This window comes from Mustelus asterias, chromosome 3 (genome assembly GCF_964213995.1).
Source record: "Mustelus asterias chromosome 3, sMusAst1.hap1.1, whole genome shotgun sequence".
Taxonomy (NCBI): domain Eukaryota; kingdom Metazoa; phylum Chordata; class Chondrichthyes; order Carcharhiniformes; family Triakidae; genus Mustelus; species Mustelus asterias.
Genome location: NC_135803.1, coordinates 147692796 through 147709877, shown reverse-complemented (window position 1 = coordinate 147709877; position 17082 = coordinate 147692796).

Here is a 17082-nt window from a genome sequence, read left to right as displayed (position 1 = left end):
ACAGACAGTGACCCAAGTCGGCAATCAAACCCGGGTCCCTGGCACTGTGAGGCAGCAATGCTAACCACTGTGCCACTATGCTGCCCTCCATTACTTTATCTATCTCAACCTGAGCGAGTTAACCCTATACAATGACACTGCTTCTCTGGCACGGTCTGCTGTTGCTGTCCTATAGCAGCAGAAGATTCCGCCCTCTGGTCTCCAATTCCGAACTAAGTGGCAGGAAAAATCACAAACTCATTGCCCCCCTACCCACCTTGCACATTGGCAGTGTTGGGTCAATGTGGGCTCCATAATATATGGTTAATGGTTTTTAAAATAAGAATTCAACTAAAGCCTATGATTTACCAGGATGCTGCCTGGAATGGAACATTTAAGTTATGAAGAGAGGTTGGGTAGGTTTGGGCTGTTTGGAGCAGAGAAGACTGAGGGGTGACCTGATCGAGATGTACAAGATTATGAGGGGCATGGACAGAGTGGATAAGGAGCAGCTGTTCCCCTTAGTTGAAGGGACAGTCACAAGGGGACATAGGTCCAAGGTGAGGGGCAGGAGGTTTAGGGGGAGGATGTGAGGAAAAACCTTTTTACCCAGAGGGTGGTGATGGTCTGGAATGTGCTGCCTGGGAGGGTGGCAGAGATTACCTCACGTCCTCTAAACAATACCTGGCACGTCATAACATTCATGGATATGTGTCAAGTACTGTAAAAGGGATTTGGTGGGAGGTCGGGTGTTTCTCGCGTGGTGGTGCAGGCCCAATGGACCGAGTGGCCTCTTCTATACTATATGATTCTATAGGCAATTTATCTCAGACGGAAGTCTCTGTTTTCAGTCACTGACACAGTTACTTTCTATACTCCAACTGGGTGTGATGTTGGGGAAAGTGTTCAAAAGGCAAGAGACTCATCATCAGTGTTGCTCAGTCAGGAGGAGTACAAAAGTTGTCTCAGAACTCATCGACATCTGGAAGCGTAGTGGAGGACATGCCCCTGTCTACATCAATGGTGATGAAGTGGAGATGGTTGAGAGCTTCAAGTTTCTAGATGTTCAGATCACCAACAACCTGCCCTGGTCCCTCCATGCCGATGCTATTGTTAAGACAACCCACCAATGCCTCTACTTTCTCAGGAGGTGAAGGAAATTCAGTATATCAGCTATGACTCTCACCAACTTTTACAGATGCACCATAGAAAGCATTCTTTCTGGATGTATTGCAGCTTGGTATGGCTCCTACTCTGACCAAGACCACAAGAAACTACAAAGCGTCGTGAACATAGCCCAGTGCATCACGCAAACCAGAATCCCATCTATTGACTTTATCTACACATCCTATTGCCTCGGAAGAGCAGCCAGCATAATCAAGGACCCCACACATCCCGGACACACTCTCTTCCACCTTCTTCCGTCAGGAAAAAGATACAAAAGTGTGAGATCTCGTACCAACCGACTCAAGAACAGCTTCTTCCCTGCTGCCATCAGACTTTTGAATGGCCCTACCATATATTAAGCTGATCTTTCTCTTCATCCTATCTGTGACTGCGACACTACATTCTGCACCTTCTCTTTTCCTTTTTCCCTATGTACTCTATGAATGGTATGCTTTGTCTGTTTCACGCACAAGAAACAATATTTTTCACTATGTGACAATAAGAAATCGAATCAAATCCGCTCCTGCACAGTTCGATCTGCCGTATGGGTTAAAGGCATCTCATAATAAGTATGAAATATTCCACTGGCTTCCACTTACGGTGCCATCAACTCCTTCCACTTTCCAAATTCATTCGCTCCCTATGGATTTTTCTACCAGGAAACCTTCGTATAATAAGCAGCTGTAGCTTGTCACTTTGGCCAAGCTTTTGGTCATCTGTCCAAACATTGCCTTACAAGGCTCACCTTTACATTTTGTTCTACAATGACTCTTTGAAACAGCCTGCAATGTTCCATTATATCAAAGGCATTATTTTGATGCACATTGTTGTTATAGGAACCAAATGTGACGAACCCTCTTGTAAACATCATTGTCTTTGAAAATCGCCTGTGCAAAGAAAAGCAGCCTTTTTTTTTAGTAGGTTGCTCATCTTAAAATATTTATCTATCTGCTCTGAGGAAAGAGAACACCATTAGACCCGAGGCAAATTTTCTGACTGCTAGTTCCTGCTTATTGTGATTTCCCGATCCCCTTCTCCCCTCTAGAACTGGCAAAATAAAAGCAGTCAACATGAATTGGTTGCCAGTTTAGAAAGCAATCATAGAATCCCTACAGTGCAGAAGGAGGCCATTTGACCCATTGAATCTGCACCGACTACAATCGCACCCAGGCCCTATCCCCGTAACCCCACATATTTACTCTACTAACTCCCTGACACTAAGGGGCAATTTAGCATGGCCAACCCACCTAACCTGCACATCTTTAGAGGAAACCAGAGCACCCGGAGGAAACCCACGCAGACACGGGGAGGACGTGCAAACTCCACACAGACAGTGACCTGAGGCCGGACTTGAACCCGGGTCCTGGCGGCTGTGAGGCAGCAGTGCTAACCACTGTGCCACCGTGCCACCCCAATATTAAGTATAATCTGGCCCAACATTGTTCAAAGCACAATTCCCCATTCCTTTAAAAATCATACTGGCTTGAGTTTTTTTTTAAAGTTTATTTATTAGTCACAAGTAAGATTTACATTAACACTATAATGAAGTTACTGTGAAATTCCCCTGAGACTCAGTGTTTCCTATTTACAGCTCTGGAAGTTAGGTTATTTAAGTCCTTTTGAAATAACTCTTCATTTAGACATACAGGAAAAATTAAAAGGGCTACTTAGTCCAATCTTAGATCCTCCCAATTCAATCTTGTCTGAATTCATCTACGGACACGACCCTTTCGCCAACTGCTATGCTTACCTTGCTTCTGAGCTGACCCTTGGTATTCTATATTCACCACTGTGTTCTTTATTCCCTCGGCCAGCCCGAGAGATCATTATTAAGCAATAGAATCAGTGGCATTCTATCAATCGGTCATTCCATTTCAAAAATATTTTGGTGCTGCGTCATTACTTCTACTGATGGGGTTAAGTGTCACCTATGGAAAGTTAATTTTCAGAAATATGTCAAGTGGGCATTTCAAACATGCATTAAAGACCAAATTAATGACCTTTCCTGAAATTGCTAATTTGCTAATTGTTCCCTTAAATGGGCCACCCAGTCTCAGAAGTCCTGGATGCTATGTAGGCCACGTGAAATAATGATCTCCTAACCTATTACTGCCAAAGGAAGGCAACTAAATACAATTAGTGCGTACACTGCAGCAGCCTTCAGAGTATACATGAACGCAGAGGCCTCGAAGAGTAAATTTGTTGCCTATTTTAAGAGCTGGCATACCCGGGGCTGAGATTGGGTTAGCTGGCAGCATTGACTAAACTAATGTGGGGAAAACTTTGGAAAAGACCACAGTCTAGGAAGATGTCACCAAGGGAAGGATGAAAAGAACTTGTGAGACACAGTACATTTCCACAGATAAAAATACCACATTTAAACAGCACTTATTTAAATATATGTCCCACAATGTAACTAGAACTTGACCTAAGGTTTCTGAGGTAAAATGCTGGGGTATTGACCAATGTAGTTCATGAATCTTAGCCGCAATGGGCAAGTATAATGGAGGATGGAGATCGCAACCAGGAACCTTTGAAATAATTATTTAAAATGATCAGATACAGCTAAACTTCCTGCTATGAAACCGGAATATAAATGGACCATTGCTCACATCAGTGTCTTGCACTTTAGCCTGAAGCATAAAAGCAGGAGATTATACAGCTCGCGAGTGGAGAAATAGAATAGAATCCCTACAGCACAGAAGGAGGCCATTCGGCCCATCGAGTTTGTACCGACCACAATCCCACACAGGCCCTATTCCCGTAACCCTTATTTATCCTAGCTAATCCCCTGGCACTAGGGTTAATTTAGCATGGCCAATCAACCTGAGTCACATTTTTGGACTGTGGGAGGAAACCGGAGCACCCAGAGGAAACCCACGCAGAGAAAGTGCAGACTCCACACAGACAGTGACCCAAGCTGGGAATCGAACCCAGGTCCCTGGCGCTGTGCGACAGCAGTGCTGATCACTGTGCCACCATGCTGCCCAGATGCAAATAGTCAGCAATCTTTCAAAGTGATGCTTTGCACTAGTGAAGAACACTAAAAAGGTGGAAGGGATATTTGTAGACTATGCAATTTTAAAACCTCAAAACCTTACATGTTTTACACAGTGAGCGTAACAGTTGCAATCACCATTCGAATTAAAATATCTGTGACCTCCAGCGAAGTATCGCCCAAAAGGGGATGTATGCTACGTTGATCATTTATTTGAGTTTGGGGATCGGTGGGGATATTGGAAGTATAACTTGAAGCCCAGGGAAATGTCTAAATCAAGCCTGCCATAACTTCTCCCCACACAAGTTTGGATCCTGAATGATCTCTGCTGGAGACCTAGGGGTGAAATGTACCCATTCCATAATATATTAATTTGTTAGTGTCACAAATAGGCTTACATTAACACTGCAATGAATTTACTGTGAAAATCCTCCAGTCGCCACACTGCTCGGCTATACTGAGGGAGAATTTTGCATGGCCAACGCACCTAACCAGCGCGTCTTTCGGACCGTGGGAGGAAACCGGAGCAGCCGGAGGAAACCCACGCAGACACGGGGAGAATGTGCAGACTCCTCGCAGACAGTGACCCAAGCTGGGCTTCAAACCCGGGTCCCGGGTGCTGTGAGGCAGCAGTGCTAACCACTGTGCCACTGTGCCAGCCCCAAATAATGCTTCACACAACAGTCCTTACACGAGAGAAAGTCGCAGATAAAAATATTAGTGCGCCACTTAAAATCCTTCACTTTGGGATCATTCCCCCTCAGAATAAATTAGACCATTTGCAAAATCTTTTGCCCTTTGTAAAAAAGAAATTCAAGGATTCAAAACACAAATCGTACATTCTCCAAAATAGGTGGATGGAGTTAAAAGATTTATCTCTGCCTTTAAAAGCCCCTGAGCCCAGAGTGATTGGAATGGGAGGTAAGTTATACCGACAGGAGTCATTGTAAGATCAATTATAGAAACTGGAACATGAAGACGGGAAAGGAGATACTTTTCAGTCTCAAAACGTGACAGAAAACACGGGAGGATGATGTCGCAATGTTTTGCAACACAGATTTAAAATAAATAAGCAAACGCATAGGCTCTGATGCGGGCTGGAATGGAATCATGCCCAGAGATTACAGTGTAAACATTGTACACTATTATTCTGTTGCACAGAATTCTACTGTATTATATTGTCTTACACAGAATACCTGGAGACACTTGAGACACTCCAGGCTAGTGACAAAACTGCCAAGAAAGTCTCAGTCCCTGTTAGGCTGGACATGCATCTCCACATCATGTAACTTATGCACAGCGACCTCACTTGTAGACTGAGTGTGAATTGTAAAGAACAGCAGAAGCGTTCAAGTCATTATAACACGAGCAATAAAGAAATGAATGTTGTCCATTTCCCCCCCCCCCCCCCCACTTCCTTCCTCTTCCCACTGCGATCCTCAGAACTAACCAAAGAAGTCTTCTGTGGCGTGTCCAGATTTTGGGGAGGGGGCGAGTTCTGGTCCCACACACACATCCCCAAAACAAAAACTCCGCAGTATTATGTAATAGGGAAGAATTAAGTTCCGTTTTGATGCAGGCTCCAAATTAAATGATCGAGGGGAGGGAGGAGGGGGGGAATAGGGGATTAATCGCTAGTGCCGAGGAGAAATAGAAGAGCAGTTTTTTTTTAAAGAGAAGAAAAATTGTTACAGTGAGACCCAGGGAGGGTGAAGAGTAATGTTGCTTCCAAAATTCAGCACTCACCCCTAAACTCACTCCCCACCTCACCCCCCCCCCCCCCACACACACACCGTCTCCTACCCTAACACACACAAGTACAACACAGAAAACTGACCCAATAAAAACATTTTTATTATACTCTCCGACAGTGATATCCACTGAAATGCTGACACCAACCGTATCAGGCAGATGGGGGTGCTGTATAATCAAGTTTCATATATATATATACAGCAAATTTAAACCTCAACACAGCTCTGGATAAAAACTGACTTGGCACAGTGGAACTTCGTGTTATTTTCCCCCCAAAATCTGCTTTCAAGAATATCTTACTCAGAAAACAAAAGCAGTGCCCTCCAATCCCGTTTTATGTATGAATCCAACACACACACAGCCTCTCAAAACAATTCAATCTTTTTTATTATTAGATTCAGCTGTAAGGTTGTTTGTTTTTCCTCTTCTGGGGAAATTATTACAATCTAATTTCTAACACACCTTTCCAAAAAACACACACACACAAATCCCAGTCTCATTCTCGCACATTTTTGCTTCAAATAATAATCAGGATAAAAGTACAAATGTTTGATAATCTAAGAGGTTACACCACACACAGAGAGGAAGAAAGCTGAACCGAACTGGGGCACTTGGCATCTGCTGGGGGCTTGGACAGCAGTCGGTTGTCCCGTTAGATTCAGAAACTGACCCCCACTCTTAAATCAAACACACACACACAAATGAATTCGATTGGAACAATTCAATTTGGGATTTGGTTTGGCGATTTAACGTGTGGGTTAAGTCAGCCAACACCTCTATCCCACAGATTTGACAGACTGGGAGATCATAATACTTACTTTCACCTCGTTTGGAGTGTAAATCCTGCGGCTCCTGTCCGGTCAAGATAAAAGACAACGTGTCCCAAGATTGTCTTACTTATAATAAAAGATCAAAGGGATTGCAGCCCTCCTTTTGTTGGGCGAGTTGGGTTTTCCGAGCAGTGACAGTCTCCAAATGAAGCGCTTCCACATGGACATCAGTCTGTTCAGGGAGCCACATGTGCCGCTCTGCGATCCGCTACTGGGTGTGTGTCAATCAGATTCCCACTGAGATTCAGGGGCTCGGCGAATAGGGGAGCCAGGGGCAAGTGCTGCTACTCAGAGAGATACCCGGAGCAAGTCAGAGTGATGGAGAGCCGGCAAAGCTACACACTGACTGAAACAGACTGAACAGCATCGAAACTGGGGGAGGATTCATCACACTCCCAACATTGGGGGAGGATTCACGCTCCCAACTCTGGGTGAGGATTTACACTCAAAACATTGGGGGAGGATTTACACTCCCAGCACTGGGGGAGGAACCAACACACTCCCAACACTGGGGAAGATTTACACTCCCAGCACTGGGGAGGATTCACACTCCCAGCACTGGGGAAGATTTACACTCCCAGCACTGGGGGAGGAACCAACACACCCCCAGCACTGGGGGAGGAACCAACACACCCCCAACACTGGGGGAGGAATCAACACACTCCCAACACTGGGGAAGATTCACACTCCCAGCACTGGGGGAGGAACCAACACCCCCCCAGCACTGGGGGAGGAACCAACACACCCCCAACACTGGGGGAGGAATCAACACACTCCCAACACTGGGGAAGATTCACACTCCCAGCACTGGGGGAGGAACCAACACACCCCCAGCACTGGGGAAGATTCACATTCCCGGCACTGGGGAGGATTCACACTCCCAGCACTGGGGGAGGAACCAACACACCCCCAACACTGGGGGTGGAACCAACACACCCCCAACACTGGGGGAGGAACCAACACACCCCCAGCACTGGGGGAGGAACCAACACACTCCCAGCACTGGGGAGGAATCACATTCCCAACACTGGGGGAGGAATCACACTCCCAGCACTGGGGGAGGATTTACACTCCCAGCACTGGGGAAGATTCACACTCCCAGCACTGGGGAGGAATCACATTCCCAGCATTGGGGGAGGAATCACACTCCCAGCACTGGGGGAGATTCACACTCCCAGCACTGGGGGAAAATTCACACTCCCAGCACTGAGGGGGATTCACACTCCCAGCACTGAGGGGGATTCACACTCCCAGCACTGGGGGAGATTCACATTCCCAGCACTGGGGGAGATTCACACTCCCAGCACTGGGGGAGATTCACACTCCCAGCACTGGGGGAGGAATCACACTCCCAGCACTGGGGGAGATTCACACTCCCAGCACTGGGGAAGATTCGCACTCCCAGCACTGGGGGAGGATTTTTCACACTCTTGAGATCACTTTGGCAGATTGGGAGTCCAGTGTGCTGCAGTGTGCAGGACACTGAGACACACAGGGGGATATTTTGAACGCAAACGTGAATGAATTGCTTCCTTTAATTGAATATGTTTGCAAAGAGGATGATGTTAACTGTGCAGCTGTGATTGTATTACCTCCATCACAGTGACTGCATCATTTGACACAAGCTGTGCTTTATCAGTCAATTTGTCAGTTCTTTCTCAATGTTTTCAGAGAATCATTGAATCGTACAGTGCAGAAGAGACCCTTTGGCCCATCGAGACTGCACCGACACATTAGAAACACTTGAACCCCCAGCTAATCCCATTTATCAGCGCTTGGCCCATAGCCTTCAATGTTATCATAAAACCATATAGAATCCTACAGTGCGGAAGGAGGCCATTTGGCCCATCGAACCTGCAACAACAACAATCCCACCCAGGTCCTATCCCCCTAACCCCACATATATACCCTGCTAATCCCTGACACTAAGGATGGCCAATCAACCTAACCTTATGATGTGCCAAGTGCTCATCCAGTTACTGTTTAGAAGATGTGAGGCAAGCTACCTCTACCGCCCTCCCAGGCAGTGCATTCCAGACCGTCATCACCCTCTGGATAAAAAGTTTTTCATCACATCGCCCCTAAACCTCCTGCCCCTCATCTTGAACTTAAGTCCCCTCATGACTGACCCTTCAACTAAGGGGAACATCTGCTCCTTATCCATCCTGTCCATGCCCCTCATAATCTTGTACATCTCGATCAGGTCGCCTCTCAGTCTGCTCTGCTCCAACAAAAACACCCCAAGCCTACACAACCTCTTTTCATAACTTAAATGCTCCATCCCAGGCAGCATCCTGGTGAATCTCCTCTGCATCCCCTCCAGTGCAATCACATCCTTCCGATAACGTAGCAACCAGAATTGCACACAGTACTCTAGCTGTGGACTCACCAAAGTTCTATACAACTCCAACTTGACTTCCCTGCCTTTGCAATCTATGCCTCGATTGATAAAGGCAATTATCCCATTTGCCTTTTTCACTACCCTACTAACATGCCCTTCTGCCTTCAGAGGTCTCTGGACAAACACACCAAGATACCTTTGTTCCACAGAACTTCCTCGTGTCCTACCGTTCATTGAGTACTTCCTTGTCAAATTACTCTTTCCAAAGTGTATCACCTCACACTTTTCAGGGTTAAATTCCATCTGCCACTTATCCGCCCATTTGACCATTCTGTCTATACCTTCATGTAGCCCAAGACACTCCGCCTCACTGTTAACCACCTGTCCAATCTTTGTGACATCTGTAAATTTACTAATCCTACTCCCCACATAGGTATCTATGTCATTTATATAAATGACGAATAATAGTGGGCCCAACACAGATCCCTGTGATACGCCACTGGACACTGGTTTCCAATCACTAAAGCAGCCTTCTGTCCTCACCCTCTGTCTCCTACAACTGAGCCAATTTTGAATCCACTTTATCAAATTACCCTGTATCCCATATGCATTTACCTTCTTTACAATGTAGGACCTTGTCAAAGGCTTTGCGGAAATCCATATAAACTACATCGACTGCACTACCCTCTTCTACGCACCTGGTCGCCTCGTCAAGAACTTCAATTGAATTTATTAGTTATGACCTCCCTCTGACAAAGCCATGCTGACTATCCCTGATCCAAGTGGAGATAGATGTTCTCCTTCAGAAGTTTCTCCAGTAGTTTTCCTACCACTGACGTGACACTCACTGGTCTGTCATTCCTTGGTTTATCTCTACAACCTTTCTTAAAAAGCGGAACCAGATTAGCTGTTCTCCCGTCATTTGCCACCTCCCCCATGGCCTGAGAGGAATTGAAAACTTGTGTCAGAAAGGGTTTTGGGTTTTCTGCAGGATGTCTCTCCCTCTCCTCCCTCACCCTTCCCCCCCCCCCCCCCCCCCCCCCCCCCCCCCCCCCCCCCCCGCCCACATTTTCAGTATCTGCTGAGATACCCTGGCTGGGATTTTCAAAAGCCCATGGGGGTTAGGAGCCAGCCTGGGGGGAGTTTTTGAAAATCGCAGTTTTGGGGGTTGTCTTGGGATCCCGACAGTTTTGAATTTTGCGTGGGGCCAGCAAGGTGGGAGTGGGGAGCACATTCACCATCAACACACCCCTAAACCCCTTAAGAGGTCTTGTGGATGATGTCTCTGCCTCTGAGCCAGAAGCTGTGGTTCGAGTTGTCACCCCAGGAATTGAGGGCCAAGGAATGTGGCGTTCGTAATGTGGCCAAACAGGTTTGAGTATCGACCAGCAAGTTATTCCAGTACACGCCAAAGACAGGTGGAGCGATTCTTCACCAACATTGTAACGGAACGAATGTTGGAGCCTCTACCATCACTATACAGAGCTCCAGACCACAACATGCATGTAAAAAAGTCTATGTTACCACAGCAACTTGGACTCCCTGAGTGAAATGTAACATCACCACTTCCTTAAGGCGCTTGTTAAAGGGCCTGTCTGTTCTAAAAAGCCCTAACAGTTTTATGCTTGCCAGTAAATAGCTGTCAGGTTCACCGCGGAGTTCAAATAATCTCTCCGCAATTGGGAACAAACCTGTGATGCCAACTAGCACTAGGGATCAAAACTAGGGGGTCATAGTTTGAGGATTAGGGGTAAACCTTTTAGAACTGAGGTGAGGAGAAATTTCTTCATCCAGAGGGTGGTGAATGTGTGGAATTCACTACTACAGAAAGTAGTTAAGGCCAAAATGTTGTCTGATTTCAAGAAGAAATTAGATATAGCTCTTGGGGCTAAAGGGATCAAGGGATATGGAGGGGAAGGGGGGATCAGGATATTGAACTAACTGCAGCCATCCTCCTTTCAGCTGGATGTCACTCTAACCAGAAGGGGATTTTTTGCCAATTTCCATTGCCTTCAACTTTTTCTAGAGTTGATATCACACCTGGTCTTGATGTCATTAAAAGCTCAGCTCTGGAATTCAGCTCCTTTGTCCAGGTTTGAATGAAGGCTCTAGTGAGGTTGGAGTTGAGTGGTCCATGTGGAACCCAAGCTGAGCACCAGTGATCAGGTTCTTGGTGAGTAAGTGCCACTCTAACACTCTAACTCTAGCATGATTCGCTGAGAGGGATATAGGCATAAGGAGAGGAGTAGCCTCTCAAGGCTGCTCTGGCAAGCAGCTGGAGCATGGCTGATCTGTGTCTAAACTCCACATGGTTTTGCTTCATTAATTATTCTTTTTATTCATTTGTGGGACATGGGCATCATTGGCTTGGCAGCAATTATTGCCCATCCCTAGTTGCCCTTAAACTGAGTGGCTTGCTGGGCCATTTCAGAGGGCAATTGAGAGTCAACCACATTGCTGTGGCTCTGGAGTCACATGTAGGCCAGACCAGGTAAGGACAGCAGATTTCCTTCCCTAAAGGTCATTAGTGAACCAGATGGGTTTTGCCGTTGATGGTTTCATCAGTAGATTCTTAATTCCAGTTATTTTTTATTGAATTCAAAATCCACCATCTGCCGTGGCAGGATTCGAACCCGGGTCCCCAGAACATGAGCTGAGTTTCTGGATTCATAGTCAAGCAATAATACCACTAGACCGTCGCTTTCCTGTAAAATAACAAAAATTTAAGTCACAAAAATCAGTCTTGAAAGGTTTAATTATCCCAGCATCTACACCCTCTGCACAGGAAAGTGTATCCTGATGTCACCCCTGAATGGGCTGTGTTAAATTTCAAAATACTGTCCACATGTTCTATAAATCGGTTCAGATTATATTAATTGGAGTCTAGAAAAGTGAGAGGGGATCTCATAGAAACTTATAAAATTCTAACAGGATTAGACAGGGTAGGTTCAGAAAGAATGTTCCCAATGGTGGGGGAGTCCAGAACTAGGGGTCATAGTTTGAGGATAAGGGGTAAACCTTTTAGAACTGAGGTGAGGAGAAATTTCTTCACCCAGAGAGTGGTGAATATGTGGAATTCACTCCCACAGGAAGTGGTTCAGGCCAAAATGTTGTCTGATTTCAGGAAGAAATTAGATATAGCTCTTGGGGTTAAAGGGAGCAAGGGATAGGGGAGGAAGCGGGGGATCAGGATATTGAATTCCATGATCAGCCATGATCAAAATGAATGGCGGAGCAGGTTCGAAGGGCTGAATGGCCTCCTCCTGCTTCTAGTTTCTATATGTCTATGTTTCTACGTTCTTGATCCCTAACAAAGAAAACAAAATCTCAATATTCACACTATCGAATCCTTTTAACATTTTAAACACCTTGGTCAGATTACTCCTCAATCATCTATTTAATTTTACTCGACAGTGCCCTGTAACATCGCTCACTGGGAGTCAGGTTGTGGTGTTTATTGACCTGACCTTTTGCTTTAGGGTCACAGTTTATGCGGATAATTAAGTTAACCAGGCCGTAACCAGAGCCTGATTCAGACACCTGAGCCATGTGTATAAAATACTGATTTTTAAAAACCATGTTGGAAACCCTTTACCCTTTCTATAGCCCCCCCTATCCACGAGGGGATTTTAACAGTAATTTCAGTGCAGTGTTAATGTCAGCCTACTTGTGACACTAATAAATAAACTTAAACTAATATATTCCCTCCTTCCCACTCCTCGTTACCATGATGCTGTCAGGTTGGTCACAGTCTCCCATCCCATATTCTGCTCATTGACTCATTCCACTCACCAATTTCTACATCCCCACCCCTCTTAACAACTCCCTCAGTGGCCTTGCTCTGCTTACCACCCCTCCCCCCCAACAAATCCCAACCATCATCTCAAAGACGTGGCACAGTGGCTAAGCCTGCTGCCTTACAGCCCCAGGTTCGATTCCAGCCTCGGGTGACTGTGTGGAGTTTGCACGTTCTCCCTGTGTCCATGTGGGTTTCCTCCCACAGTCCCAAAAATGTGCAGCTTAGGTGGATTGGCCATGGTAAATTGCCCCTTAGTTTTCTAAAGATGTGTAAGTCAGGGGGATTAGCTACATCTCTCTTTTAAATGAGATGTTTTAAATCTCTTGTTTTAAAGATGCGGAGATGCCGGTGTTGGACTGGGGTGAGCACAGTAAGAGGTCTCACAAACTTTCGGAGTGCTGCTCCTTCCTCAGGTGAGTCACGCACCTGAGGTAGGAGCAGTGCTCTGAAAGCTCGTGATACCAAATAAACCTGTTAGACTTTAATCTAGTGTTGTGAGACTTCTTACTGACTTCAAATGGGAAGGCACTAATTAGAATAGCTATGGACATAGTTGTTTTTTTAATTCATTCAGGGGACACGGGCATCGCTGGCTGGCCAGCTTTTATTGTCTATCTTTTGTTGCCCTTGGAAGGCAGTTGAGAGTCAACCACATTGCTGTGGCTCTGGAGTCACATGTAGGCCAGACCAGGTAAGGACGGCAGATTTCCTTCTCCAAAGGACATTAGTGAACCAGATGGGTTTTTCCTGACAATGGTTATCGGTAGATTTTTAGTTCCAGATTATTTTGAATTGAATTCAAATTCCACCACCTACCGTAGCGGGATTCGAACTGAAGTCCCCAGAACATTAGCTGAGTTTCTGGATTAATAGTCAAGCGATAATACCACTAGGCCATCGCCTCCCCATTGGGATGCAGATCCAGAGCACCATTACGTCATTACACCCAGCCAGCCCATGAATCAGCTTTGTGTGAACAGAGGCTCATTGATTATTAGGGTAGAGTCATTACAGACTTGCCTCACCACAAGGCACAAGAGGATCACAAGCCTACTCTTTGTCACCAGTTGCATCGAGTACAGGGAACGTATTACTAAATGCATTATGCGAAGGCAAAAGGTCCCAATTTTTCTCAGCTTGCTGAACCTAACATTTCGATAATACATGACTCGGGGGGTTAGCAGCCATTCAAAATTCTTATCTTTTTCAAAAGAAGGCAAGGAACATTCATTTGCTATTATCGTGTTCGCACAGCACACCATAAAAATAATGAAAATAGATTTTTCTTCAATATATATCAATATATACATAAAAATAAAGCACAGATGAAGTATAAACCACGTTTCCTGACTGTGTAGAGTCCAATTTAATGTCTTGACATTGATGGATAACCCCTTGGCGATTAGTGGCAACAGCCACTACTGGAAGCAATAAAATGTGAATATTGGACATTACTTCATGTGTTCTGTCAACTGCTGGCAGCAGTCGTTTCACACGGGTTCGGATGGTGATAGTTTTGTCCTTGCAAATAAGACATAAATATTCTCACAAAATAAGGCCATTGAGTTCATGGTAAGTATGGCAGGGTACCATGGATCTCTCTGACCTGATGTGGAGATGCTGGCGTTGGACTGGAGTAAACACAGTAAGAAGTTTAACAACACCAAGTTAAAGTCCAACAGGTTTATTTGGTAGCAAAAGCCACACAAGCTTTCCTCACCTGAAGAAGGGGCTTGGAGCTCCGAAAGCTTGTGTGGCTTTTGCTACCAAATAAACCTGTTGGACTTTAACCTGGTGTTGTTAAACTTCTTACTCTCTCTGACCTGACAGAGGACTCTGCAAGCTGGTGTGTTTGACACTGCTGGGCTTCTGACTCATACTGGGTAACACTTTACAATTCATTCACTTCTGGGGTCACTTTCCTCTCAGGAGGGGAGGCGATGGGCCTAGTGGTATTATTGCTAGACAAAGACGTGCGGGTTAGGTTGATTGGCCATGCTTAAATTGCCCCTTAGTGTCCTGAGATGTGTAGGTTAGAGGGATTAGTGGGTAAAATATGTCGGGATATGGGGGTAGGGCCTGGGTGGGATTGTGGTCGGTGCAGACTCGGTGGGCCGAATGGCCTCTTTCTGTACTGTAGGGTTTCTATAATTCTATAATTAATCCAGAAACTCAGCTAATATTCTGGGGATCCAGGTTCGAATGCCATCACGGCAGAGGGTAGAATTTGAATTCAGTAACAATTTGGAATTAAGAATCTACTGATGACCATGAAACCATTGCTGATTGTTGGAAAAACCCATCACTAATGTCCTTTAAGGAAGGAAATCTGCCATCCTTACCCGGTCTGGCCTACATTTGGCTCCAGACCCACAGCAATGTGGTTGACTCTCAACTGCCCTCTGAGATGGCCTAGTAAGCCACTCAGTTTCAGGGGCAACTCGGGATGGACAACAAATGCTGGCCAGCCAGTGATGGCAATGTCCCACAAATAAATATAAAAAAATTACAATGCCTTATCATGCACCATCAACACAGGGTCATAAAAGTCCATGAACACCCACTGACATGAGCTTGAAGGGTTTTTTTTAATTCTTTCATTAGATGTGAGCATCTTTGGGAAAGCCAGTTGTCCACCCCTAATTGCCCTTTGCTAATCAAATCCACACTGGTTGGTGAAGTTAAAACCAAAACACAGCTGCTTTCTTTGCTGGAGAGGGTTTATTGACATTTGGGGTGGCATGGTGGCACAGTGGTTAGCACTGCTACCTCACAACGCCAGGGACCCGAGTTCAATTCCGGTCTCGGGTGACCGTCTGTGGGGAGTCTGCACATTCTTCTCATGTCAGCATGGTTTTCCTTTGGTTTCCTCCCACAGATTAGGTTGATTGGCCATGGTAACTTGTCCCTTAGCGTCCAAAGATGTATAGGTTAGAGGAATTAGCAGGGTAAATATGTGGGGTTACAGGGATAGGGTCTGGGTAAGATGCTCTGTTGGAGAGTGAGTGCAGAATTGGGTGGGCTGAATGGCCTCCTTTGGCACTGTAGGGATTCTATGACATAATTCGCAGTCAACACTACTCTAAAGACCCCATTGTTCCCACCATCCCCATTTATGGAGAAACTAATACCCATCACCTGTTTAACAATGTGACTCTCATTAATAAGACAATGACACCTTTGCAAAGGTAATAGTGAACTGCTTTTCTTGAACTGCTGCAGTCCATGTGGTGTAAGTTCACCTAACATGCTGTTAGGGAGGGTCTCATTAAATTAATGAGATATAATCATCTGTTGAAGGATCCAGTTGACCACCTGAGGCTTGGACCATTTCATAATAGTGCAGCCTGGGTCTTCATTCCCAATATGATTCTGAATTAAACAGCTTTCTTCTGAACCTTCATACTGTTGGACTGCCACTGCCATCTTCATTGTCTTCTCTCGATCTACTTCCCAATACTCCGGGTAGTTGCATAAGAGTTGGTGTAGCCATCTCCTCTCCAGAACCTTTGCGCCAGCCACACTGAAGGAATGGTGATATACTTCCAAGTCAGGATGGTGTGTGCCTTGGCAGGAAACTTCCAGGCGGTGGTGTTCCCATGCAACTGCTGCCCTTGTCCTTCTAGTGGCAGAGATCATGGTTTCAATGGTCAAAGGAGCATTAGTGAGTTTTTGCAGTGCATCTTGTAGATAGTACACATTACTGTGCACCGGGTGGGGGGGGGGGGGGGGGCGGGGTTGGTGAGGCAGTGAATGCTTAGGGTGGTGGATGGGGGGCTAATAGAGTGGATTGCTTTGTCCTGGATGGAGTCAAGCTTCTTGAATGCGGTTGGAGCTGCACCCATCCAGGTAAGTGGAGTACATACCATCACATTCCTGACTTTTGCCTTGTGGATGGAAGGCAGGCTTTGGAGAGTCAGGAGATGAGTTACTCACCACAGAATTCCCAGCCTCACTATAGATATGGCTGGCCCAGTTAAATTTCTGATCCATGGTAAGCTCCAGGATGTTGGTGGTGAAGAAGCCGACCCTACAATAAAGCAGTGACTACATGTCAAAACTACTGCATTGGCTGTAAAGTACATGGGGACCACCTGTGGATATGCAAAGCACCACAGAAATGCAAGTCTTCCTTCTTTTCGTATTTAATTGCCAAGGGTTTACAGCTGAGGAAGGAATGTGGCACAGTGGTTAGCACTGCTGCCTCACAGCATCA